Below are 25,857 nucleotides of genomic sequence, written 5' to 3'. Positions count from 1 at the left end.
TCAGTTAAGAGTCTGACTTCGGCTCAGGTCATGATCTCAGGGTCTGTGAGTTCAAGCCCCGTGTCGGGCTCTGTGCTGACAGATCGGAGCCCGGAGCCTGCTTCGGATTCTGTGTCTCCCTCTCTCTCTGCCCCTCCCCCACTTACACTTTGTCTCACTCTCTCTCTCAAAAAAAAAAAAAAAAAAAAAATGAATAAACATTAAAAAAAATTTTTTTAGGGGCACCTGGGTGGCTCAGTCGGTTGAGCGTCCAACTTCAGCTCAGGTCATGATCTCACACCCTGTGAGTTCGAGCCCCACGTCGGGCTCTGTGCTGACAGCTCAGAGCCTGGAGCCTGTTTCAGATTCTGTGTCTCCTTCTCTCTCTGACCCTCCCCCATTCATGCTCTGTCTCTCTCTGTCTCAAAAACAAACGTTAAAAAAAAAATTTTAGGAAAAGGAAAAAACAAGTTTTTAAAAAGAACATTTAATTAAAGGTTTTGCTTTCAAAAGTAAGTAAACTTATAAGAAGTGTAACGTTGTATTTCCACATGACTGTGGAGTCTACAAAAACGCTTTATCCGTAATGTGCTGTAGCGCTCATTATAAACCCCACCTCTCCTCTGGGGTTTCTGTGCTGAGAAGATCGGGGCACACCATATAGCCAGCTCCTGCCCGAGACCTTCCTGTAACACCCACTGTGCCTCCTTGTGAAGCCACATGTCCATAAGTATAACGGAAGCCCAGTGCACCTTGGACCAACCAAAGCATTAAATTTAAAGACTCCTGATTAGAAATGAATAAAAAGCATTAGCCAAAAAATATGAAGTTAAAAAAAATTAATACGAATTAATTTACTCAAAACTAAATTACATTCAGATCACAGCGCTCTGATGCTGCTTCAACCTTCACCTAGGCTAGCTTTAAGACTGCAACACCCCTGGGGCGCCTGGGTGGCTCAGTTGGATGAGTGTCCGACTTCGGCTGAGGTCACGATCTCACGGTTGAAGAGTTCAAGCCCTGCGTCGGGCTCTGTGCTGACAGCCTGGAGCCTGCTTCAGTTTCTGTGTCTTCCTCTCGATCTGCCCCTCCCCCACTCATGCTCTGTCTCTGTCTCAAAAATAAATATAAACATTAAAAAAAAAGACAAAGAGATATTTTTATTTACATTTATATAAAGGTGTGTGGGGTGACAAGGTGGGGTGACCTTTCCAGAGGACAACACGGTGGGGTTTATTAATATCTTTATTACACCTTTAAAAATACCTTCTAACCCAGAAGTCCCACTGCCACAGTTTACCCTGTGACTAACCTAAAGTTCATCAAAATAACAGAAACAAGTACCGTCTGTGGATTCAAGGAGGAGGAGGAAGAGAAGGAGAAAACAGGAACAAATTCTCCATCAACAGGGAACCAGTTATATAAAGGTCCATTCCCATAACAGAATTTTATGGTAAACGTTTATTTAAAAATGTTGCTCGTTGTACTTCTCTGGTTGTTGTTTTGTCTTTTTTTTTAACTTACACTTGAAGTCCTTGGTTCTTTCCTTTCCCCCTGGTTTTCAGACTGAGTTGGTTCCTTAGCACCCTTTAAATGGGACCGATGAGGAATGAGATTTACTTCTTTTAATAACCAGTGTCTGAAGCCCAGGCCCCCACCTTCTCTCCTTCTGCTCTATTTCTGGCCGCCCCTTCGTTGCTGGAAGAGGCCCCTGAAATGCCTCAGAAACCAAGGGGAGCAGGTCCACCGCACCGACAAAGTCATTTACTGATCACCCACCACTGGACGCACGGCGTGGAGCTTTGGGCAGACTAGTAAACCCTCAGCAGGGGTCTGTTTAACTCATTAATGTGTGGAAAACACTTAAAACATTAATGTATTAAACATTTCGTCTGGCGGTGAGAACAGGTGGGCCTATCACTGGTTATTTTGGCAACGGTGGTTATACCTAAAGGAACCCATTCAAAATACCGTTAAGTTCCTTGGTATTTTTCACTATCCATTTTAGGCTTTAACTTTGTGTCTGCAGAACAGCATAAACTGAAGAATCTATGCAGCAAAGGACTCTTACTGTGTTTAAAGATGGTGACCTTCAAGGTGAACAGCTACTGGCAAAAAGCACTAACGGAGGACCAGAACTCTTTTCCGATCACATGGATGATGAGAAAGACTACCCACTGGTTTGTGGATGCAGCTTCTGCCTCTGAATTCTCGTCTCGTTTGAAGCAACGATGTAAACGGACTCTTCTGGGCCACCCAGCTACCAATTTGTAGGACTTCCTAACAACGTCCCATGTTTACAGCTGCTTCCGAGCCGTCCTCCCAGAGCTTCTTCTGCTCACCCTGATGTTAAGGGACTCCGGTCTACCAGTGTCCTCACTGACTGCCCTCCTCACACCCCAAGTTACCCAGCGGAGCGTTCAGAGAGCTGCAGAGCCGGCCGTGCCTGGTCTTCAGTCCTGTTGGGCACCGGCCCTTCCCCTGGGACTTCCACTCCACCCCCGGCCTCCTCGGCCTCCTCTCGGGAACTCCTACTGGCCTTGCGCCCTCCTGCAGCACTTCCGGGCTGTTCCTTCGGGCTGGACCCCTCTGCCCCGTCTTCTGCACTGAGCTCCTGCTTTTTCTTCAAAGCCCAGCCCTCAGGCATGTCTCAGGGAAGAAGGGAATCACAGTGCCTTGCACTTGTCCTTAAGACACAGATTACAGGTGTCACTTACACGTGTCTGACTGATAGCTGACCCTCTGTCTCCGCCACTAGACTCTAAAGTTACGTGAGGGCACGGACAATGTCCGCTGTTGCTCAGACAGTATTTATTCCCAGCTCTTGGAACTTCTGCACCAACAGTTATAAAAGGCACTTTAGGTAAGCTCTTAATTCCTAACAAAGTGTCATAGAGATATTATTACCCCTATTTAATTTTTTTTTAGTGTTTACGTATTTATTTTGAGGGTGGGGGGGGGAGGGGCGGGGGCGGGGAGCGACAGGGAGACAGAATCCCAAGCAGGCTCTGTGCTGTCAGCACAGAGTCCGACCTGGGGCTCAAAGTCATGAACCGTGAGATCATGACCTGGGCCAAAACCAAGAGAGGCTTAAGCGACGGAGTCACCGAGGCGCCCCGTCCCTGTTTTAGAGACGAGGTCACGAGCTCGGAGAGGTAAAGCCACCAGCACAGAGAGGAAAAACCAGCGTCTCTGCCTCCAGAGGCCACACTCTCTCTCCCTCTCCTGCTTTTACAGGATCTCCACATACTTACCTCATTCGTGTGCATGGGAAACGTTTCAAACCAAGGAGAGAGACAGACTAACACGGCGAGTGGCCCTGCCCTCGCCTCCCAGCTTTATGAAAACGTCTGAATGTTGTCTTCCTGCCCGTTTTTCTTCATGAACTATTACAGGCAGTGGGTTCCCCTGCGGAACAGAACAGACTGGGACCCCATTCCCTTTCTTCGCTCCGAAGAGGTGACCGCTCTCCTGAACCAGGGTTTTCATTCCCAAGCACGTCTTACGCCAGGCCGCCACGTGCGTCCATACACAACAGGTGAGCTGTTCTGCACTCCCTCAGACCTTCTGTAAGTGCCGTCCCATCACGTCCGCCGGTCCGAAACGTCCGCTCACTGTGCTGCTTCTGAGACCTAGCTCACACACAGCTCTGCTGGACAGTTAGGAGTTTTGGTGTTTTACAACTACGACCGCGCCCTAATGGACTTCCTTGCGTCTGTCTCCTCAACACGCGGAGACGATTCTCCAGCGTACAGCTGACCTTGAACGACACGGGTCTGAACTGCACGGGTCCGCTCACACACAGGTGCCTTCCGGGGCAGAACCGTGAGGATATTTCCTGTTCCTTACGATTTTCTCAGTCATAGTTTCTTCTCTCTAGCTTACTTTATTGTAAGAGTACAGTATACAACACATATACAAAATATGTGTTAATTGACAAGTTACTGGTAAGGCTTCCGGTCAACTATTAGTAGTTAAGTTTTTTGTTGTCACAAGTTATACACAAACTTCCGACTGTGTGGGAAGTCGGCGCCCCCAACTCTTGCACTACTAAGAAGTGAGGTCTCCGGCAAGAAGGGTCCGTGGGCAAAACTGCTCACCAACGTGCGGGAACCTGCTTGACTTTGACTCTATTAAAGATGAAACATCTACATCACATTATCTACTCCACTCCTGCCCCATCATCACCGATCGACTTCCCCACAGACACGGAGCAAGTGATAAAGGTTTATGAAATAAAGCAAGTACCTAAACCAGGAAATTCATTAAACGTTTGTTCTCTCTCAGACACTATCCTAAGAATTTTAAGTAAAAAATACCTTTTCATTCTCAGGACAACCTAAGAGGTCATTATCCCCTTCTGCTCTCTGACAGACCACGTCAGACGGACAGGTGACTTTCCTTTTCAGAATTCTCCTGGCTACGTTCACGTATTTTTTTTCTTCCAGGCAACTTCAGCACCATGAACGTATCTTAAAATGCGACATCAAGAGCCCTTCATTTTAATTCACAATAACAAGCATCTAACAACTGTTTTCTGACGCTATTTCCTGCTTAAATAGTCTTTGGCCCTTTAAGAAGCCACACGAAACTCATACTGTTTTTAGGCTCCACGGATATGGAGGGGGTGGGGGCGTCAAAAGAGACTTAGAGTGACGTACATTCTATATTTTAATATTTTCAACACAGAGACAAAAAAAAACAGACATCTACACACACACCCTTAGTTGGAGATCATGCAAAAAAGGTAAATTTAAGGCCCTCCATGAGTGCAAGGCCCAAAGCTAAATAAATGCCCCAGCAGCCCACCCCATAAAAAGCCCAGGATTCTCTCCCCCCCTTTCTATTTCCACCGCACCCTCCGCAAAACCAGGAAACCACAGTGATGGTTTTGATGGTCGAGCCCTCACTCAGAGCTGTGTTCACCACGGGCAACAGCGGGATGAAGGGCTCTTGTAACAACTTCATCTGAAAAGCTACTGTGTGAATTTAGTTACTTGCATCTCAAAAGGTACAAAGACCAAGGAGAAGACGAGACCTCTGTGTTTTTCTCTGTATTTGTTCCACCCTGTGTAATTCATTTGGTTCTTTTATAGCCAAAATCAACTAACCCTTAAAGTTATGAGCTTCTAGATCAGCCGGTCACAGTTTCCACAGGCTTTACTAGCTCCTTGGAGAGAAAGAACCCCTGTTGACATGCTTGCTTGAATCGGGTCTTGGTTACACTCTCGTGGTCTTCTAAGATACTAATTTTGTGCTACTTTAATGAAAAAATGAAAGTCTGCCACGAGACCAACCGATGATAGCACACAGACCTTAGCCAAGAAAAGCATTAGTATTTTGTTTTCTCTGTCCCAAATACACTCAAATTGTTCCTGGTATTTTTCTCGGGAGTTTTAAAATTGACTAGTTTTTAAGTTTTATGTCAATAATGGCTTTGTTAGTACTACATAAAACCTATGACTAACAAACGTCCAGAAAATATTTACATTCAAAAATATTTTTCTTTTATTAGTAACTGTGATTTAAAACAAACATCTTAGGACCTGAGGCGTCCCTGGTGTTGGAAAATTACAAGGGTATCTGCACTTAGATGGGTTGTTGAAGACTCAGGGTCTTAGAATTTAAGGAAATCTGCAAAATGCAAACAGTTTATTTTGTTCTCTTTCTAAATAAAAATTGCAATTCCATCATGCAATTTGTTTCTTGACAAAAGGAAGGTTTGAGTCTTAATTGAATCATGGGTGTTAGAATTTATTAGCCTTGGTTTCACATGGAAACAATATTCATCTTTCATTAGTAAATATACTATAGTAATCAGCTTATTGCTAAATACAACAGATTATGAAGTAAAATAAGACGAAAATGCTTAGAATCAAGAATATAAGCATTTGGAAACTTTGATCGTAGGGGAAAGCACATCTGAAAATTATCCTCACGATGTTCCTTTCTGAATATGCTGTTACTGAAGAATTTTAGCGCATTAGAAACCATCCAAGTCAGCCAGTCAGGAGTCAGGTAATCTGGGTATTTCTTCGATGGGAAAGCGCACTAGCTGACTTCGATTAAAAAACAAACAAACAAACCAAAAACCCACTACCAACAACAACTTTGCTACAGCAGCTCATACACTAAACTTGGGGTTCCATGGCCCCTGCATACAGACGGCGTACAAATTCATGAAGTATCCCGTATTTTAAAGCATCATAAATACACCAATGCTATCGGCTGATTTTAATTTGTATTTGTTAGGTATTGTGAATAGCAAAAGTAATAGATGCTTCTCGTAAGGAGGTAAGCAACATAACCATAAACAAACAGTTACCAATGTTTCCAAATCCCACTCCCCGAGACAATCGGTGCTCACAGCCTGACTACCCCTCTGGGCTCGTTCACATCACCTACAGAAACATCTCACACACAGCCCACGCGTACGTGTTCTACGTGTGCCTGTAAGCCCACATTCCTCATACGTAGAGACGTGTTCCATGTAACGTATAACACACACGAGCAGGGTCCTCTCTCATTTTTGAGAACGTGACACATACTGCTCTGCACCGCACATACTCACTGCCGTCCCGGTGATGCCTTTCGTCCGCAGACGCAGAGCTCACGCCATCTCTCTCAGGCCCGCGGAACTGCTCGGTGTGGACGCAGCCTCCTTTATGCCCCGCACTTTTCACCCGCCCTTCTCTTGATGGGTACGTCCCCCTCCTCAAGTGTCTACCAACCCCCGACCCTTTCCCCGTAGGCTCCCTCTTGTCAACCCTCTGCGACAGACACACACCGTGAGCACGAGCAGGGAGAGAAAAGCCGCTTTGCTAAACCACTTTAACGTGTACGGCTGCCCCTCAACGTCTCCTATTCTGACACATCCAATGCACCGCCCAGGTAAGCTGCACATCAAGACACTAGCTTAGGTCACCTGGTAGTTAGAGGTCTAGGGTTTACAAGAAAGGCACACGGGACAGGGAACCACAGCCCCCAGGCTCTAGGTGCAGTTCTGACGTGAAGCACCTACAGGACCCTGAGAAGTGACATCACTACTTGGATGGGTTTCCTCCTCTAAATAAGGAACTGCTTGAGCTGGACAATGTCTAGTCTGTTCACACTGAATCAACGATTCTATATTGCTCAATGAATGCAGACTTTATGACAGTCCAGAGAGGATAACTTACTAAAAGAACATTTGAGTAACTTCCACAAAAGGGTTTACTAACAAATTAAACAGTGCAAAAATATTGAAAGAAAAAATATTTTAACCACTCAAGAAATCAAAATGTTTAAGTACTTCCATAACATCATTATAATTACCTATTTATAAATAATATGCTAATCACAACTGTAATGGTCATTTTATGGAAGCAGTGTAACTAAAAATCGCATAGTATACATATTTGGCTCAGTTCCAATTACTACAGATCTTGAAAATAATAAAATGAATGTTTTAAAAAGTGTAGTAAGTGGCTGAGCCTGGGTGGCTCAGTTGGTTAAGCATCCAACTCTTGATTTCAGCTCAGGTCATGATCTCGTGGTTCGTGAGTTCGGTCCCCACATCAGGCTCTGCACTGACAGTGTGGAGAATCCCTGCTTGGGATTCTCTCTTTCCCTCTCTCTCTGCCCCACCCCCTCTCAAAATAAAGAAACTTTGTTTTAAAAGTATATCTCACCGTGGTTTTGATTGGTATTTCCTTGATGATGAGTGATGTTGAGCATCTTTTCATGTGTCAGAATGGCTAAAATTAACAACTCAGGCAACACTAGATATTGGCGAGGATGCGGAGAAAGGGGAACCCTCGTGCGCTGCTGGTGGGAATGCAAACTGGTGCAGCCGCTCTGGAAAACAGTGTGGAGGTTCCTCAGGAAATTAAAAATAGAACTACCCTACAACCCAGAAATTGCACTACTAGGTATTTATCCAGAGCATACAAAAATGCTAATTGGAAGGGTCACATGCACCCCAATGTTTATAGCAGCATTATCGCCATAGCCAAATTATGGAAGGAGCCCAAATGTCCATCAACTAATGAATGGATAAAAATGTGGTGTGTGTGTGTGTGTGTGTGTGTGTGTGTGTGTGTGTGTAAAGAAATACTACTTGGCGATGAAAAAGAATGAAATTTTGTTATTTGCAACAATGTGGATGGAACTAGAGTATATGATGCTAAGCGAAATAAGTTGGAGAAAGACAAATACATGATTTCACTCGTGTGGAATTTGAGAAACACAACAGATGAACACAGGGGAAGGGAAAGTAAAATAAGATGAAAACAGAAAAGGAGGCAAACCGTGAGACTTAAACACAGAGAACAAACTGAGGGTTGCCACAAGGGAGGTGGGTGGGGGATGGGCTGCATGGGGGATGGGCACCAAGGGGGGCATGTGTTGGGACCAGCACTGGTGTCATCTAAGTGATGAACCACTGGGTTCTACTCCTGAAACCAACACTACACTGTATGTTCACTAACTAGAACTTACATTTAAAAAAAAGGTGTACTAACTGTTGAAAGGCTATGGAGAAACGTGGCCCCATTTCCACCTCAGCCATTCCATTTCTAGATTAAGGTTCTTAATTTATAAAAAGGAACCCCAAAGCTTTAGGGTCACTCATTTATTAAACGATCTTTATCAAACGTGAACAGTGTGCCAGGTGGGCCCTGTGCTGTCCCTAGGTTACAGATGCAGGAGCGACGCCCTGAGGCCCAGGCTCCCCGCCCCGCCGCAACCCAGTGCCGGGACCGGCAGCCGCCCCCACCGCCACCACCCTGTGCCCACACTGCCTCGGCCTACAGTTCTGCACCCCAGATGGTTTTCTGATTCAAACCGGCCTGCCCCATAATTGGACTTAATTAAGTTACATTTTAATATATTTGTTAAAAGATTCATGTGTCATTTTCCCGAACACCCTGCTGCGTTCGCAAGACAGAAAAGGATACTAGTGTTTAGGGAACCCGCAGAAGCAGGGCCCTGCGGCTGGTCTACAGGGGAGGTGACAAGGAGTTAGTTCCTCCCCAGCCACAATCACCGTGCAGTCCCGAGTGATGTGAACATGTACCTGCATTTCAATCTGCTTGATCTCGGGCTCCAAAACACGCACAACAGAAGGAAATACAGAACGAACCCCAAATACGTGCAGGGACCCCACACCTTGGGGGCCACACAACCCTATGAAAGAAAGGGGTGAAGACAAAAGCCACCACCGCTAGGGTGGAAGTGCGTCTGCAGAGAGTGAGGGGAGAACACGGCCCGGTGTTCCACCCTGCAGGCTGCCAACCTGGACCAAGACCGCACTGGCCCCTCTGCTCAGCCCTCCCCCCCGTCCTCCGCCCCTCTGCGCAGTCCTCCCTCCAGTCCTCCCCCTCTCTGTTCAGTCCTCCCCACCTCGGCTTAGTCCTCCCCCCTACCCCCCCCCCCCCGTCCTCTGCATCTCTGCTCAGTCCTCCCTCCAGTCCTCACCCCCTCTGGTCAATCTTCCCCCTCAGTCCTCCACCCCTCTGCTCATCCCTCCCTCCAGTCTTCTGTCCCTCTGCTCATCCCCTCTCATCCTCCCCACCTCTGTTTAGTCCTCCCTCCAGTCCTCAGCCCCTCTGCTCGGTCCTCCCTCTAGTCCTCCACCCCTCTTGTCAGTCCTCCCTCCAGTCCTCCCCTGCTCTGGTCAATCTTCCCCCCCGGTCCTCCACCCCTCTGCTCATCCCTCCCTCCAGTCTTCTGTCCCTCTGCTCATCCCCTCCCACCCTCCCCACCTCTGTTTAGTCCTCCCTCCAGTCCTCAGCCCCTCTGCGCGGTCCTCCCTCCAGTCCTCCACTTCCAAGACACGGAGGAGCTGGGCAGGTGGAGCCGGACACAGATTCACTGGGGTGAGCACGGGGCCCTTCCCTGCACTAACCCCGCCCACGGACATGTGGCTCTGGCTCCTGGTCTGCTCCTTGGAGGAGAGAAGGCATTACCATAAATCCAGCAGGGGGCCCCCAGGTGCAAATTCAAAGAGAAAACAAAAAAGTAACTTTGGCTAAAAGTGCAAAGGCATTTTTGGAAATTCGCCAAGTGTACCTGCCTCTAATAGGGAGTACCGCGTTCCTGTGTGCATCAGTACTGTGGGCTGATGCCTAGGTGATTTCTTTTATATATTTAATTTTTTTTAATGTTTATTTTTGAGAGAGAGACAGACAGACAGAGCATGAGCTGGGGAAGGGCAGGGAGAAAGGAGAAAGGGAGATACAGAATCTGAAGCAGGTTCCAGGCTCCAAGCTGTCAGCACAGAGCCTGATTCGGGGCTCGAACCCAGGAACAGTGAGATCCTGACCTGAGCCCAAGTCGGAAGCTTAACCTACTGAGCCCCCAGGCGCCCCTATGCTTTAGCAATTTCTATTTATAGAGACCAACCAGAACAGGCTCTGGAGAGCCCTCACCACCCACTAAGTATTTTCTAAGCAACAATTTTGGGATTTTAGCTTTGCATGTCTATACTTAAAAGACAGAAATCCATAAAACTTTACCTTCAAAATTTAATCTCAGAAAAGACTATGTAAACTGCGATTTCATTTTTCTTCAAGCAGGAAGGGCTTTCAAGACTGAGCTGTTTAACTTGATTTTTCTTAGTTTCAGAAGATGCAGACTCCCAGCATTCCCGATCAGCGTGGAAAACTTAAATAAATGTGTAAACATGAAACAAAAAACTTAAATGTTTCTATAAAGGGTTAAAGAAAATGTTGGAAGAAAACTTTTTTTTTAATTAAAAAAAAATTTTTTTTAATGTTTATTTATTTTTGAGAGAGAGAGACAGAGTGAGAGCAGGGAAGGAACAGAGAGAGAGGGAGACACAGAATCTGAAGGAGGCTCCAGGCTCTGAGCTGTCAGCACAGAGCCCGACACGGGGCTCAAACCCACGAACCGTGTGATCATGACCTGAGCTGAAGTCGGACGCTTAACCAACTGAGCCACCCAGGTACCCTGGAAGAAAACTTCTTTAAAACAAAAAAAATAATCAATTCCCAGGCAAGTGTATGGAAGAGACTTCCTGACAAAAACTCACCCCTTTGTTTCTTTCCTACTTTCTGGTATTACGACTCATTAGAAATTCCACAGTCAGTTCAACCCTAGAAGTTATAATGCACATGCCACATTTAATATGGTTTGGGTAAACAGAAAAATCAAACACAGAAAAGGATAAAGCAGTTTTCAAAACAAGTTTCAAGGGATAAAATATGAACTTATGAGCAAGGAATTATTAGTTTTAATCATATGGAGAGAAAAGCAGACCGTATTTCCTGAGGTTTAAGGGAAAAAAATGCACTTCAAAAGGGAACGTCATTAACGGCTGTCTGAAATTGTAAATCTATAACCTTTGAGGGCATAGGTGAATGAGACTGCTTTTCCCCCCAGATTACTCACAGTTAATGTAATTTGGCAGCAATCTGAAGGTTACCAGAAATCTCTAATCACTTACTCATAAGTTATCGTCAAGCATCCTTTTTTATAGCAGCTCAGTAACAAGCAGCAGTGACATGGAAATTCTTTTTGTCTGACAGCAGCGGCATAGGAAGAGAATTCAGACGAAGAACACATTTCATGTCACCAGAGCTGACAAATGTGAAAAATTTGCCAAACTCTGAAAGCCACAATTTCTATTAATTAGACAAATGGAAACCTTTTCAATGATGCTGCCCAAATCTCAGGTTTTTCAAACAAAAGAACTGTTTGTCTTAAAGAAAAAATTTAACAGTTATTCATTTTTGAGACAGAGAGACACGCAGAGCGTGAGCAACGGAGGGGCAGAGAGAGAGGGAGACACAGAATCCGAAGCAGGCTCCAGGCTCTGAGCTGTCAGCACAGAGCCAGATGCGGGGCTCGAACTCACGAACCGCAAGACTGTGACCTGAGCCAAAGTCGGATGCTCAACCAACTGAGCCACCCAGACGTCCCAAAAGAACTGTTTTTCTTCCAGAGCAATTTTATTTTTATTTATGACTTTTTCTTATTGGAAAAAGACTGTTCATATTAACTGAATAATTTATCTGGATTCAAGCTTTAAATGGTAGAAAAACAAGAATACTTATATGGAGTCCTATTCTCATGTGGTTTGAAAATAAAACATGAAGATACTGGAGGGGAAAGAACCACTTGAACCACTTGTTCAACACAGTTTTATTTAACATGCACCTCACGCCAAATATTGGTCCAGCAGTGAGGATATACCTAGAGATAACGCCGTAACTATTTTATTGACTCATTCATTCATCCACATCCTTAAAACATGGATTTACCACCTAATGCCAAGGCTTTGACAAGATACTAGGGACACAAAACATTGTCTTGAGCCATGTTTCCCACTGCTGGAGACTGGAATGAATCCTGGGCTGCTGAATGTGAAGTGGAGGGATGTGAATCCTTCACTTACATGTAGAGCTTGAGCTCAGACAGAGACGGGGGCATAGACACATACACATACTTCCTGGCTCAGTCTGACAGATCTGAGACCTAACAGGGTCTAGAACAAACAACACATTAGTAGCAATGTGCACACCCAGATCTTGGTTTCAAAATACCATTCTCCACGAAAAGGAACCAAAGCACCCTAGGAAAGGCTGTGTCCGGGGCTGGTGCAAAGAACTACATGAAGAACTTACAACATCTTGTTCCACCAAAAGTAAGAAATCCTTGAAGAATTATGGAAACATATCCAAAGGACAGAGGGGCAGTTTGTAGCTGGGGCCCCCACAGCCCAAAGCTGGAATAATTCAAGCATCAAAATAATTAATGACAGTAAGGAATATAATTCCTTGAATACAGTAAGAATCTATGAGTTTGAACTAATATAAATTTTAAAAAGGAAGAAAAGGAAGCTCTTTCTTAGAGCATAATACCAACTAATAAATATGGAAGTCTAGAAGGAGGGAGTGAAAGTCTGAGGAGGAAGAAGACACTAAGAACTTCAAACTATCTCTCCACAAATTACATATTAACTACAATAGGAAAACGGTAAGTTTACAGTGGAGAAACTTGGTGGGTAAGTCAGTAACACTCGTACCGACATCGCCCGCCTACCGACAGGATGTAGAAGGCACGACACCGTCCCGTGGCTTTCCCCCCAAAATGACGACACTTCAATCTCATCATGAGAACACACTAGACAAACCCAAATCGAGGTCAATTCTACAGAATAATTGACCTCTCCTCCTCAAAATATGTAAATTAAGGTCAAGAAAGTGAAGAAGACTCCAGGACTGTTCCAGATTTGATTCAAGGAGACAGGAAACTGCCATGCAATGTGTGGCCCTGGACTGGATGTCGTACTCGAGACAGAGGGCAAATCTGGATGTGGACCGCAGACGAGCAAACAGTATTATATCCGGGTCAGATTTCCAGATTTTGGTATGTGTGCTGTGTTTTATGACAGAATGTGTCCTTAGGAACTACGCATGGAAGGACACAGAGGTAAAGGGGCATGATGTTGGCAACTTATCCTCAAATGTTCAGAAAACGTTATGCACGTATAAATAAGTAAGCGGTGCTAAATAATTGGTAAATCTAGAAAATAAAATATAAATAAATAAATAAATAAATAAATAAATAAATAAATAAAAACAAAAAAAAAGAAAGAGGAAACAAGATGGTAAATCTAGGTAAACGGTATGTGGCATTTCCTTGTACTAATTTTAGGATTCTTCTTTAAGTTCAAAATTATATCAAAATAAAAAGTTATAAACAAAACACTACAGTTAATCCACTCAAGAATGTGATCACTCAGTTAACGCTTAGGACTTTACTAAACGTCAGTGGACAAAGATACATAGAACACAGATTCCTACCTTTGAGGACATCTCAGTCTTGAAAGGGTTGCTCAACCTTTCAGAAAAACAAATTATAACATGATCTTATTACCACTCTCTTTGAATGCAGTCAAAAGACCTCATAGGGAAAATGTATTGTGAAGGACATGAACATTTTCCCACTATACTAGAAGTTAAATAATAAACATTCCTAAAATAAATAAACCTATCACCCAAGAAGCAGAATTTTTGCTTTAAAAATATTTGTTATAACGTGATCTATATTATAATAACATTACTAGAGATTCAGGGCGTATGGCTTTATTAACACTGTATATTATTCTTTTTAAGATTTTAAGTAAGCTCTATACCCGACGTGGGGCTCGAACTCACCACCCTGAGATCTAGAGCCGCACGCCCCTCTGAGCGAGCCACGCGTCCCACCAGACAAATATTACTTTTAAATGCCACGTTACTCATTCAGCGTGGCAAACGGACTTTGAAAGAACAGTAAGACGAAGCCCAGGAACAACAGACGGTGAGACGGAGAAACGTGTGTTAACTGGCATCGACTGGAAGCCAAGAGTGAGAACACGTCCAAAGACGGGAGCTGAAGAAGCGCACTCGAGCCGTGGGCCCACAGGGCTGACTCCTACTTCATAAGCAGGGGGGGCGGTGGAAGGACGGAGCACGGGGCCGCGGCAGCCCCACGAACAGGCAGACACGCACCGTGGACAGTCTCTGGCACGGGTCCCTGCTCCACACAGACAAGGACACCAGCTCTAGGAGGCGGCTGAGCCACCAGCCAGGAGGGCCAGGGATGGGATTCAAACCCAGGCTGACCTAATTGAGAAGCCACGCTCTCAAACACTACGTAATCTGCTCTTCCTGACACATGCACCTGAGGGTCTACGACGGGCACGTTTGTGACAGAGCCGAACAGTAAACAAAACAACCCACCCCGGAAGTTGCAGGATTTTGGGCCTAGAATACGTAAATGGCCAGAACGAAAGACCGTCAGCAGGCTTCTCTATAGTGGAAGGTGTTACCAGCAATTGGGGTAATGATAAAATAGCCATCGTTGGCTTCCAAGTCAGTGGTGACAGGGTCCCTTGGGATTAAAAGGCAAAGTCACCACAAAACACACAAGAACGTAGATGCAGAACCTTCCCAGCCACTCGGCTGTGACTTGACCAGGTGTACTAACATCTCTGAAGAAACGTGTTAATTCAAAAAACAGGACGTCAACAACGGGCCGAGAAAAAAGAGATGGGCTGTCCCACAGGGCAGGCCCATTGGCCCAGGGACAGCCACACTCTGGTGACCAATGTGGCCTTACTGCAGAAAAGGATGTAGCCGGGTTCCTTTAAATATCTGAAATTCAGGGGCGCCTGGGTGGCTCAGTCGGTTGAGCGTCCAACTTGGGCTCAGGTCGTGATCTCGCGGTCTGGGGGTTCGAGCCCCGCGTTGGGCTCTGTGCTGACAGCTCAGAGCCCGGAGCCTGCTTCCGATTCTGTGTCTCCCTCTCTCTCTGCCCCTCCCCTGCTCATGCTCTTTCTTTCTCTATCAAAAATAAACATTAAAAAAATTTTTTTAAAAATAAATCAAAATAAATATCTGAAATTTAATCTTTATTTTTATCAAAACAGCCTATTTACAGTCTTAAAAGTAGCTCTACAAGGCACTAAATGGGGAGAAAAGTGGCCCCCGCCCCTCCTTTCTTCAGCTACACCTTCTCTGTCGCGGTTTGCAGATCACATGCTCATTACTGCTTTCTACATTTTTTTTAAGTAGGCTCCACACCCATCGTGGGGCTGGAGCCCACAACCCTGAGATCAAGAGTCGCACGCTCCCCCCACTGAGCCAGCCAGGCGCCCTGTGCTTTCTACGTTTTTCTATTTCAAGCATGAACTTTCAAGTTGCATGCGACGACGCGGACGCAGGCATCCGAGGCGTCCCGCCCTGCTCGGGACACTTACATCACACCCCACCGCACTAGCACTGAGTGCCTGGTTGTTAGGACTAAATAGCCCCTAACCATCATTCCCAGGGGCATCCCTTCCAGAATGGCCATCACATTCCTTTCCTGAAACCATGTTTCCTTCTAATTTGCAGCCTCTTTTCTATGCATCTTCTCAACCCGAGGATGATTCAGTGAAAACACCTCCAGGTGGGACGTGTACACGCTGGACGGTGAACAACTCCCAACCTTGTCGACTTAGAGTCTAGACATCAGTCCCGGCCCCCCACCCCAGCTACCCTGGGCCCCCGCCTGCCCTGCAAAGGCCAGGCCAGGTTCCTGTAGCTACACCTGCTGTTCCCGCCATTCCCATTTGATTGCCCGCCTCCCCTTGGACTGACCCCTACGTTATGTCCCACGCTGTCCCAGCCTGTCCACGGAACTGATAATCTTTCAATACCCAAGAGCACCTGCTGTTCCCCAGGTACAGTGTCTGCTCTTATCTCTGAGGATTTTAACTAGTTTCTTTGAAAGGGCTATTGCTCCTTTATTGTTTCTGTCCTTCTGACATGCTTTTCTTAATCTCGTCTGTTTTGGCTTCTTTCCTGGGAGAGGCTCTCCTCCCCCTCCCCTGTGTCCTCTGTGTGCGTTAAGGGTGAGACAGCAGAGACCAACAACGTCCATGCGGGGACGGCAGAACTTCCTGACGAGCGGATTTCCACTGGGGACCCTGCTCTCTCTCCAGCTGTTTCTGTCCCCTAGAGAGAGACCCCCGTTCTGCTGTGTGTCCGCCTGGTGGGTGGGGGTGGAGGGAGAGGGGTGGGAATGACCTGGCAGCCGGCTGTGGGCCGAGTGCTCACTCCGACCCGATTCTGTTAGAGCAAGTCAGACCCTGGTACTCAAACTCATTCTGAGAAAAAGCAAGTCCTTAGGACAGTCGGCAAGGCCCCACGTCATCGCCACTGCCTGTCACGTGTCCCCTCGGTATGCCTGACCTCCTATCTCACTCTCCTCCGGACGAGTCACCTCCTCACTCCTTCAGCCTCCCTTCCATCCCAGGGCCTTTGTGACGCCTGTTGCTCCGCCTGGGACAGCGCGCCCCGCCGTCCCCACAGCTGCCTGCCCCTTCCTGGTCCTCGAAGGACCCTTGTCTCGAACTACAGCCCTTCTCCCCCAGCACTCACGACTTCCTATTATCACTTCACTGCATTACTGTTTATTGTCCGACTCCTCGCACAGGAACAGAGATGTTCTGGTCTGTTTAGATCACTAATCCACACCCAGCACCTGTAACAGCATTCACCCCTGTCCTTAACTGTGTCTGCAACTGAAGGTTCTAGAAAACACACCTCCAGTCCTCTGCTAGCGTGGGGAACGGCAGTCACCTGGCCGCAGGAGCAAAGACAGGAGCCCAGGAACCCTACCCCTGCTCATCCGATTTTCAAATACTTCTGTTCTCGGCTCCCACAGCACGTCTGCGCTTCACGTCTGTGCCTTCCCAGGCTCTGCTCTTCAACTGCTTGCTTCTTACCTGCTTCCACCCTGTTCCGCCTTCTCTGCTCTGCTGAGTCGGCCAGCGCTGGTCCCTCCATGCTCCAGGCCTCCAAAGCCCCGCTCGAGTTTCTTCTACGGTTGTCACCTCTCCGCCCCGTTACAGTCAACTCCCTGAGATCTCAGTCCAGGCAGAAAACAGAGCACGTGGCCAGTCTACCACATTCACCTGTGTTGCTAAATATCTGATTCCCACAACTATCTCGTTTTCCACACTCCCTTGCTCACCAAGAAAAGTCCTGATGATGACGGCTTCTCAGCTCACCCACTCCCATGTTGGCTACTTCGAAGGCTCATCCACCACAGACCCCCGTCCACAGGCGGTGACCGTACATACACGGGTCTGTGACCTTGATAAAGTCTCCGCAGGAGAGATACCTGCTCTTAGGAGGCTGAAGCACCAGCAGACTGAAAGTCACACTGAGATAATGTAATCTTAGAAGTCTCTTGGGAGACCACCAGCGAACCTTTTGTTTCCATACATTTATCCATCATGTGGAGTATTTTCATATTTTAAATTTCAGCAAAATATGGCTGGATTAACAAAAAAGGGGAAGCCCGAAAAAGGTCTAGAAGATAAATATAAATACACAGAGAGGCAAGTAGGTGGGCAAGTGGATGGGTGGGCCGTAGAGATAGAGAATTCCTAACAGACATACAACGTACCCTTTGTCGGGTACCAACATGCTCGAGGCCTACGTAGGCCCTCCATACCTACGACAGTGTTAACCCTCACACCAACTCTGTAATCTGCTCTCCTAGTTTATACGTAAGACCAAGACTCGGAGGTCATACGTCACTAGCGTAAGGGCACAGGGCCAGCTGAGATAAAGCCAGAACTGTCCACTTCCAAATTCCGTGATTTTTATCCTGTACATACTGCTTTTAAGTGTTCATTAAAACAGTTTAAAATGCAAAATGAATACATTCTGACCTGCTTTTCATAGGATGTTAAGTGCCGATAACATTTTGAATGCTTCCCAAAGTACTGTTATTTTTTTTTTTACAAGACCTATACAATAAACATTAAAACCTACTGTCCATCCAATTCAACATCCTGTTCCCAAATGGCAAGCGGTATCAACAGATACCCTGTGGTAGGAAACAGCTGCTTTCCATGACACCAACTTCAGAAACTCAGAGGCAGGTCCCTGATACAGTCCTGCTTTTCTTGAAGACCCTACCATGAGCCGGTCGTGCATGGTTTTGTGTCTAGCAGCAAGCTCACGTCCGTCAGCCCCACGACAAAGGCCAGCTACGTCCGTCTAGAAAAGCCACCACCTCCGGGGGCTGGAATTCCAGGCACATCACCGCCGCCTTCTCATGGGAAACGCAAGCCAGCAGTGCCTTTGGGTTCAGAAAAAAGAAAATTAAACACAGCAAGCAGCCATACCTGGATTAGTGATGAATGACAGCAACCCAGCCGGGAATTATCAGTTTCATCTGGGCCGGAAGGAATCTCAGTGGAGGAATTCCTGGCTGCAGCTCTGCTATTTGCCGAGAATTTTGAAAATTAAACACTGATGCACTCGCAGTGGAATGTGCCCGTGCAGATCACAGGAGCGCAGGCAGCTGCAGCCGGACGTCTACACGCCATCGAGTGAAAGGCTACGCGTCTGAATACGGTTTTCAGTTTTTCCATTTGAACCCAATAAAAAATAAATGACAGCAATGGCGCTCAAAATATTCACACCCTGCAGCTGCCCAGCTAAGTAATTCAGTATCTTTCTGAACAGAGAGTCTTTTCCCCCAGGACACATTTTTCAAAATATTAAATGTTCTGCTAGCTCAGCCCTCCTGCAGCCAGCTGCATTCTGTTTTGGCAACTGGGGAACGATGGTCTCCCTGTCCCATAATTGGAGAAAAATTCCAGTCCCATTAGGTAGGAAGCATTCAAATCACATATGCTTATAGCTTATAAATTCTGCTATTCTTAATATTATGCAAAATCTGAATGAATCAAAATATCTTAAAAGTAAGGAGAAAAGCATGTTTAGAAATTTTAAAAGGAAGCGTTTCACACTGCAAAAGCAAGCTAGTCAACTCTTTGTGTCATGAGGCATGAAAAGCACTTAGCAACCTAGGAAGATGAACTGCAAAACTCTGAATGCCTGGAGTGACGAGGACTTGGCCCCTGACCGAAGGGCATGTGACCCGCGTTTCTCTGCTGGCGCCCACTAACCATTTCCATGTGCTGATCTCGTAAAGGTTAAGACTCATTACTGGCTAAAACATGCGGTTTTCCAAGTAGTTCGGCGTGTTGTGACTTCCATCTATAATGAAGATAATGCAGTTTTTCCTTTGGTTAGAAAACTGAAGAATGTCTTTCGAACGGTAATGAGCTGCTTCAACCCAGCATTTCCAACAGGTCTTACGTCGCCCCCACCGTGTGGACCTCACGGTTCCGCTTCCTTTCCCTGCTTTCCACAGACGGGCGTGAGTGAGAAGGGCCCAGGAGCGTTGGCAGGGCAGAATGGAACACGGAAACCCGGATGGGAAGGTCGCCCACAAGGGACTCTTGAGCTGGCACTCACGCTCTGACTCAGGAAGGGTCCGTGACAAGCAAGAATTTGCTGTTTTCAGGTTCTCTGTGTGGCTCTGCAGGCTCCCTGGTGAAGGGGTTTGCCTTTGCAAACCGACTCCCACAGTCACCCCCAGGGCCCTCCGAGGGGCCCCCAAGTCCCCCGGACCAATCTGAAAATGACTGAGACTGAACCGCCTCGGTCCCCAGGACACAGATTTGCTACTGATCTGGAGAAGCCACTCTCCCACTCCCCAAAATCCTGTCCGGTGAAGGCAGTTCAGCATCCGTATCCGTATTTACCCGCTAATGCTCAGGCTTCAAAGCACAGCCTTCTGGATAGGCGAAGTATGAGATGAATACAAAGAAAAGAGGAATGGGCAGGGCAGGAAAAACAGTGAATCGGAAAACTTTGGTTGGACAACAGGACCCTCCTTGGTGAACTGAAGCCCCCATTTCATCACCAGAACTCAGGCTAGACTGGCCATGTCCGCACGGCGCCAAGGGACCAGGTTCGGGGACCAGGTTCAGGCTCCGCAGGGACGGCCTCTGGGACCCCAGCCCCCGGGGCCTCAGTCAGGGAAATAGGGGCCCGAGAAGCACACGGTCACGGCCTCGCCCCTGCAGGGTGTACGTATCTGCAGATTTTCACCTCCAGGGAAAGTTTTCTGTTTCGAGGCACAAATATTGTTGGACGACTAAGACTCTTTTCCGAACAGCCACAGATCATGGCCCGCCACCAACTTTATTATTAAAATGCAGAAAACACATTAATCATCAAGACCAGACGAAGGACTCTACTTTTTCTGCCAAATGGCTAACTGTAGATGGCGTTTTAAGGCCAAAATTCCCCTCTCCTCAGGCCCCGTTCATTCTACAGCACTGCACACTGTTTGTATACGGACACATGTAGGACACGCACACACACATACACATATACATATATGTGTGTGTGTTTCTCAAGGGCAAGGACCTTCAGTGCTGTGTTCACTATCACATCCCAGAGCTAGCACGTGCCACACTCGGTTAATTTGACTTTGTTAAGCGTGAATCTCGCACTCTGTTAACTAAGCCAGGATTGATCACCAGTATTTTCTAAAAAGGGGGGTCGGGGGGATTTGTGTTTATTAATCTGGTCTGACTACTCGCCAGCAGAATTAGGATCCTTGAAAATGGCCATTTTATTTTTGAGGTCAGAATTATCCACGCAGAGATGAAAGGAGCATTGTCCTTCTCTAGACTCTTGACGCACGGTAAGCTGTGTGAAGGCTGTGTTAGGTGGGGGTCTCCTTCTCCTGAAGGAGTCCAACTTTTCCACGCTATCATTACGATTCATGTGAATGACAATTTTAGCCCAGAAGATAACTTTGGGTCTTTGGCCAACTAGAAAAGAATATACTAGAAGTCTACGTTACTGTTTTCTTATAGTTGACATGCTTGCCTTCAAAGGCTTAATTAGAAACCCAAAATGCTGTCCATCTGAATTTTTTTCCTAATGAATTTATAAGTGATTCCAAATACACTGTTCTTCCACTGCACCATTAGTTTCTAAAACAACGAATGCTTTGTTTCCGAGTTGGAAAAGATACCATTAAAATGAGAGGCATCTATTTTGTTTTAACTTGAGCTGGCCACCTGTTAGGAATATTTGAAATGGGGAAAATAACACGGAACGCATGCTGTATCCCTAAAACCAGTAAAATTTTTAAAAGCAAATCTGTTGCATCAGGTATTGAAGCACACACGGGAACGTAACAGTCAATGTGCTACCAGGGAACCCTGAAGTTCCTTCTACGACTCTATGGTGCAGGTGTCCCGGCCCTCTGAGCGCAGAGAACAGAGTGGCGGGCACCGTCTGGGTCCAGAGAGGTCCTCTGACGCCTGAGGGGCAGATGGAAAGGGGCCCAACAGTCAGCGGGGAAGGGAGAGCCCCTGGAGCCCTTGGAAACGCTGGGAAAGAAGGGTGGAAACCCTCCCTTAAAAGACGCATCTTCACAGCATCTCCTGTGCAAGTCCAGGGTCCTCCCGCCCCGAAGGCACCAAAGAGCCGCCAGGAGCCGTGAGGCAGAGACGCAGGCCCACAGAAGGAGGACCAGGGCTCGGCCCGGCGGCCACCGGACAAGGGAAGGGGAGAAAAGAGAAGAGCAGGAAAGCAGGAGGCCGGAGGCGACGAACACGGAGGGAGCGCCCGAGGGAGGGGTCTGCTGACCTGCAAAGCCCGCATCTCTCTCCCGTGCCCACCACCTCGGTGTCACCACCAGTGCGGGAGACCCTCTCGTACACATCGCGGCTCCACCCGCAGGGCACAGCTCTTACTCTCTCCGTAACTCTTACTGGCTGGCAGAAGGCAACACTTCCCCCCAAACAGGCTCAAGAAACAACAGAAAATTACAGAAGTATCACTCGGGTGATCACAAAAATTATTCAAACTGGGGCGCCTGGGTAGCTCAGTCGGTTGCGTATACGGCTCTGGATTTCCGCTCAGGTCATGATCCCAGGCTCGTGGCATCGAGCCCCATGTCGGGCTCTGCACGGAGCGTGGTGCCTGCTTGGGATTCTCTCTCCCTCTGCCCCTCCCCCACTCACTCTCTTTCTCTCTCTGTAAAATTAAAAAAAAAACCAAAACAGAATTACTCAAACCTATTTGGAGTTAATGACATTTTATTCTGTATGAGCAACATTCTACAATGTGGATCCGGAACAAAATAATAAGCCAAAAAACAAGTTAATAAACTAAAAACTTTAATTTTATTTTTAATTGAATCCAATTGTTTCAAAATCACTATCATCAATACAAATCCCACTGTAACTGTTCCATTCTACTTCCTTGCCACATGGCGCAGTGCCACATACTTTATTTTTTGCATTCTAAAAACTCAATGTCTTACTTAGAAACAGCTTTGAAACTTGGCTCATGGCCCGTTTGTAATTGATACTTCAGCTTAAATACCTTTCCAGCAAACTTACACTAACTTCAAAATACTCTGGGATCAACCATTAAAATGTTTTTGTTTCGGTTACAACACTAATGAGCACCAAATGTTAGAATTTGTTTTAACGACCTAATACATCAAGGATTTTCTTAAAAGGCCAGATCGGCTATCCATTATATAACGACAGGCAGATTAGTCAGTGTGATACAGACAATACTTGAAAGATTTAATACTTAAGTGGAGAATCAAACATAAGAAAGTTACACTCAGAAAGCCTGCTCAATCAGCGATCCTATTTTCCCTGTAAAAACACCAAACTCCCGCTCTTGAAAGCCTCCTTCCCTCACTCTTTGTATAAGCCACTCAACCTTCACCTGGATTTCCCTCATCAAAGACATGCTTCACTATGCTTTCTTACCCTACAGAGGAATATAAACTACCCAAGATGTAAAACGCAGTTAAAGGATATCTCAACATACCAGGTTTCTTAAAGCCTGGTAAGAACCACTGATATGACAAGATTTTAGAAACAAACGTGTAAATGCTATTTTATCCATATTCATCAGGGATACTGGCCTGTAGTTCTCTTTTTTTACTGGGTCTCTGTCTGGTTTAGGAATCAAAGTAATACTGGCTTCACAGAATGAGTCTGGAAGTCTCCCTTCCCTTTCTATTTTTTGGAAGAGCCTGAGAAGGATAGGTATTATCTCTGCTTTAAATGTCTGGTAGAATTCCCCAGGGAAGCCATCTGGTCCTGGACTCTTATTTGTTGGGAGATTTTTGATAACTGATTCAATTTCTTCGCTGGTTATGGGTCTGTTCAAGTTTTCCTTTTCTTGCTGTTTGAGTTTTGGAAGTGTGTGGGTGCTGAGGAATTTGTCCATTTGTTCCAGGTTGTCCCGTTTGTTGGCAGATAATTGTTCATAGTATTCCCTGATAATTGCTTGTATTTCTGAGGGATTGGTTGTAATAATTCCATTTTCATTCATGATTTTATCTATTTGGGTCATCTCCCTTTTCTTTTTGAGAAGCCTGGCTAGAGGTTTATCAATTTTGTTTATTTTTTCAAAAAACCAGCTCTTGGTTTCATTGATCTGCTCTACAATTTTTCTAGATTCTGTATTGTTTATTTCTGCTCTGATCTTTATTATTTCTCTTCTTCCGCTGGGTTTAGGGTGCCTTTGCTGTTCTGCTTCTATTTCCTTTAGGTGTGCTGTTAGATTTTGTATTGGGGATTTTTCTTGTTTCTTGAGATAGGCCTGGATTGCAATGTATTCTCCTCTCAGGACTGCCTTCGCTGCATCCCAAAGCGTTTGGATTGTTGTATTTTCATTTTTGTTTGTTTCCATACATTTTTTAATTTCTTCTCTAATTGCCTGGTTGACCCATGTAAATGCTATTTTAAAATTACAGAAACAAAGAACAGAGAACTGACTACTCTGGAATATTCTAGAGATGAACACCTTGCACTTTAGGGACGACTGCCAGTCCACACGTGTCTCTTAAAGCCTCCGCACACACTTCAACAGTGTGTGACCCACCGGCATGTGGAGTGGCCGTCCTGACGGTGACACACGTGTCTGCCTTGTTTCTGCTTCTGTGTCTCTCGATGCTGAGTCTTCTTGGCAGGGCCCCTGCTTTCAGACCTCCTTCACATCCTACCATCATGGTTGCTACAACCTCCATAAATAATTTCAGCATCTTTTCATTTTTCTTTTTCTCGTTTTTTCATTCTGTTGTGACTTTAATACTTCTTGCCATTCAGTCTGGACTTTTGTAAAAAAGAAAACAGGACCTTTTGTAAAAAAGGACAGATGCCTTTCTTTTTGATTTAGCAATTACTAATCATTCCTTTTAGCTGTAACAGTCAAGTCTTGGGTTCTTGTTTATTTTATTTTATTTTATTTTTTAATGTTTACTTAGTTTTTGGGAGAGACAGAGTGTGAGTGGAGGAGGGGCAGAGAGAGAGGGAGACACAGAATCCAAAGCGGGCTCCAGGCTCTGAGCCGTCAGCACAGAGCCCGACGCGGGGCTCAAATTCACAAACCGTGAGATCATGACCTGAGCCGAAGTCAGACGCTTAACTGACTGAGCCACCCAGGTGCCCCTTTGTTATTTTTATCACTGCTCAAAATTTTCCCTTCTTCATCATTAAATACGACCTCTCTTTTGCCTTATTTCCATGTTTCACTCTACTCTCAATTAGGATACAGCTCACTAAATAACTAAAATTTTATGAGATATGCCATATTAAGAATTTGTAACAGATCAATCTACAAAGAAAGGATTCAGCAAGCAAATAGCACACATAAGACTCATGTAATAAAAGCTAAAGCTTTTGAAAGAAATGTGCTAAAATAATCTCAAGTATTTTGGAAGTATCTATATATTTGCACCTGAACTAATTATCAGTCACTGTTATTTATGCTTTAAAGAATTTCCGGGGCACCTGGGTGGCTCAGTCGGTTAAGCGTCCAATGTCAGCTCAGGTCATGATCTCATGGTCCGTGGGTTCGAGCCCCACATCAGACTCTGTGCTGACAGCTCAGAGCCTGGAGCCTGCTTCAGATTCTGTGTCTCCCTCTCTCTCTGCCCCTCCCCTACTCGCACTGTATGTGTGTGTGTGTGTGTGTGTGTGTGTGTGTGTATGTGTGTGAGTGTGTCTCAAAAGTAAATAAACATTAAAAAAAAATTTTTTTTAAGAATTTCCACCCAGAATCTTCCATTTGGGAATATCTTGTTAATATAGTTTGAGATAAAGTATTTACAGTGACAAACCACAATTACTTAAAAAACATTCTATATATATTTTTTACATTATCTTGGATTTGCATAAATTCCCCCAATAGTTGGAATTAATGGGGTTAATCATTCTGTCACTATTAATCAAGTAGAGAGATTGTCTTTTGTAAATCACATGTCTACCAATGCAAGGAACTACAGTATATAAATTCAAAGAAAATTCATTACGTCTTAGATTTCTACAATTTCTAAGTGTTATTCTCTGAAATCAATTTATTAACTAGGGATGAAACAATAACGGCAGATTTTCGATTGGACCATTCTTCTGAAACCTCATCAAAATAACATACGGCTACACTGCTATACGGTGCCGCATTATTTCAGTCTGTGGACTATGAAGGG

At 45.7% G+C, this 25,857-nt stretch overlaps 1 protein-coding gene across 8 annotated transcripts in view; it reads right to left on the bottom strand.

Moving 5' to 3' along the window:
- DISP1 (dispatched RND transporter family member 1) overlaps window positions 1-25,857 on the bottom strand; it is a 185,183-nt gene that overhangs the window by 103,067 nt on the left and 56,259 nt on the right. Inside the window, exon 4 of one of the 8 annotated variants that reach the window (XM_042926362.1) lies at window positions 13,788-13,824. The exons of the other annotated variants lie outside the window; for them this stretch is intronic. The gene's annotated coding sequence lies outside the window, so the exon portion shown is untranslated. The remainder of the gene's footprint in view (window positions 1-13,787; window positions 13,825-25,857) is intronic. 8 annotated transcript variants of the gene reach the window in all.

The sequence above is a fragment of the Panthera leo genome, chromosome F3 (assembly GCF_018350215.1).
Source record: "Panthera leo isolate Ple1 chromosome F3, P.leo_Ple1_pat1.1, whole genome shotgun sequence".
Classification (NCBI taxonomy): Eukaryota; Metazoa; Chordata; class Mammalia; order Carnivora; family Felidae; genus Panthera; species Panthera leo.
The sequence above is the reverse complement of the archived record's forward strand: the minus strand, read 5'-3'. Positions and strand labels throughout refer to the sequence as shown.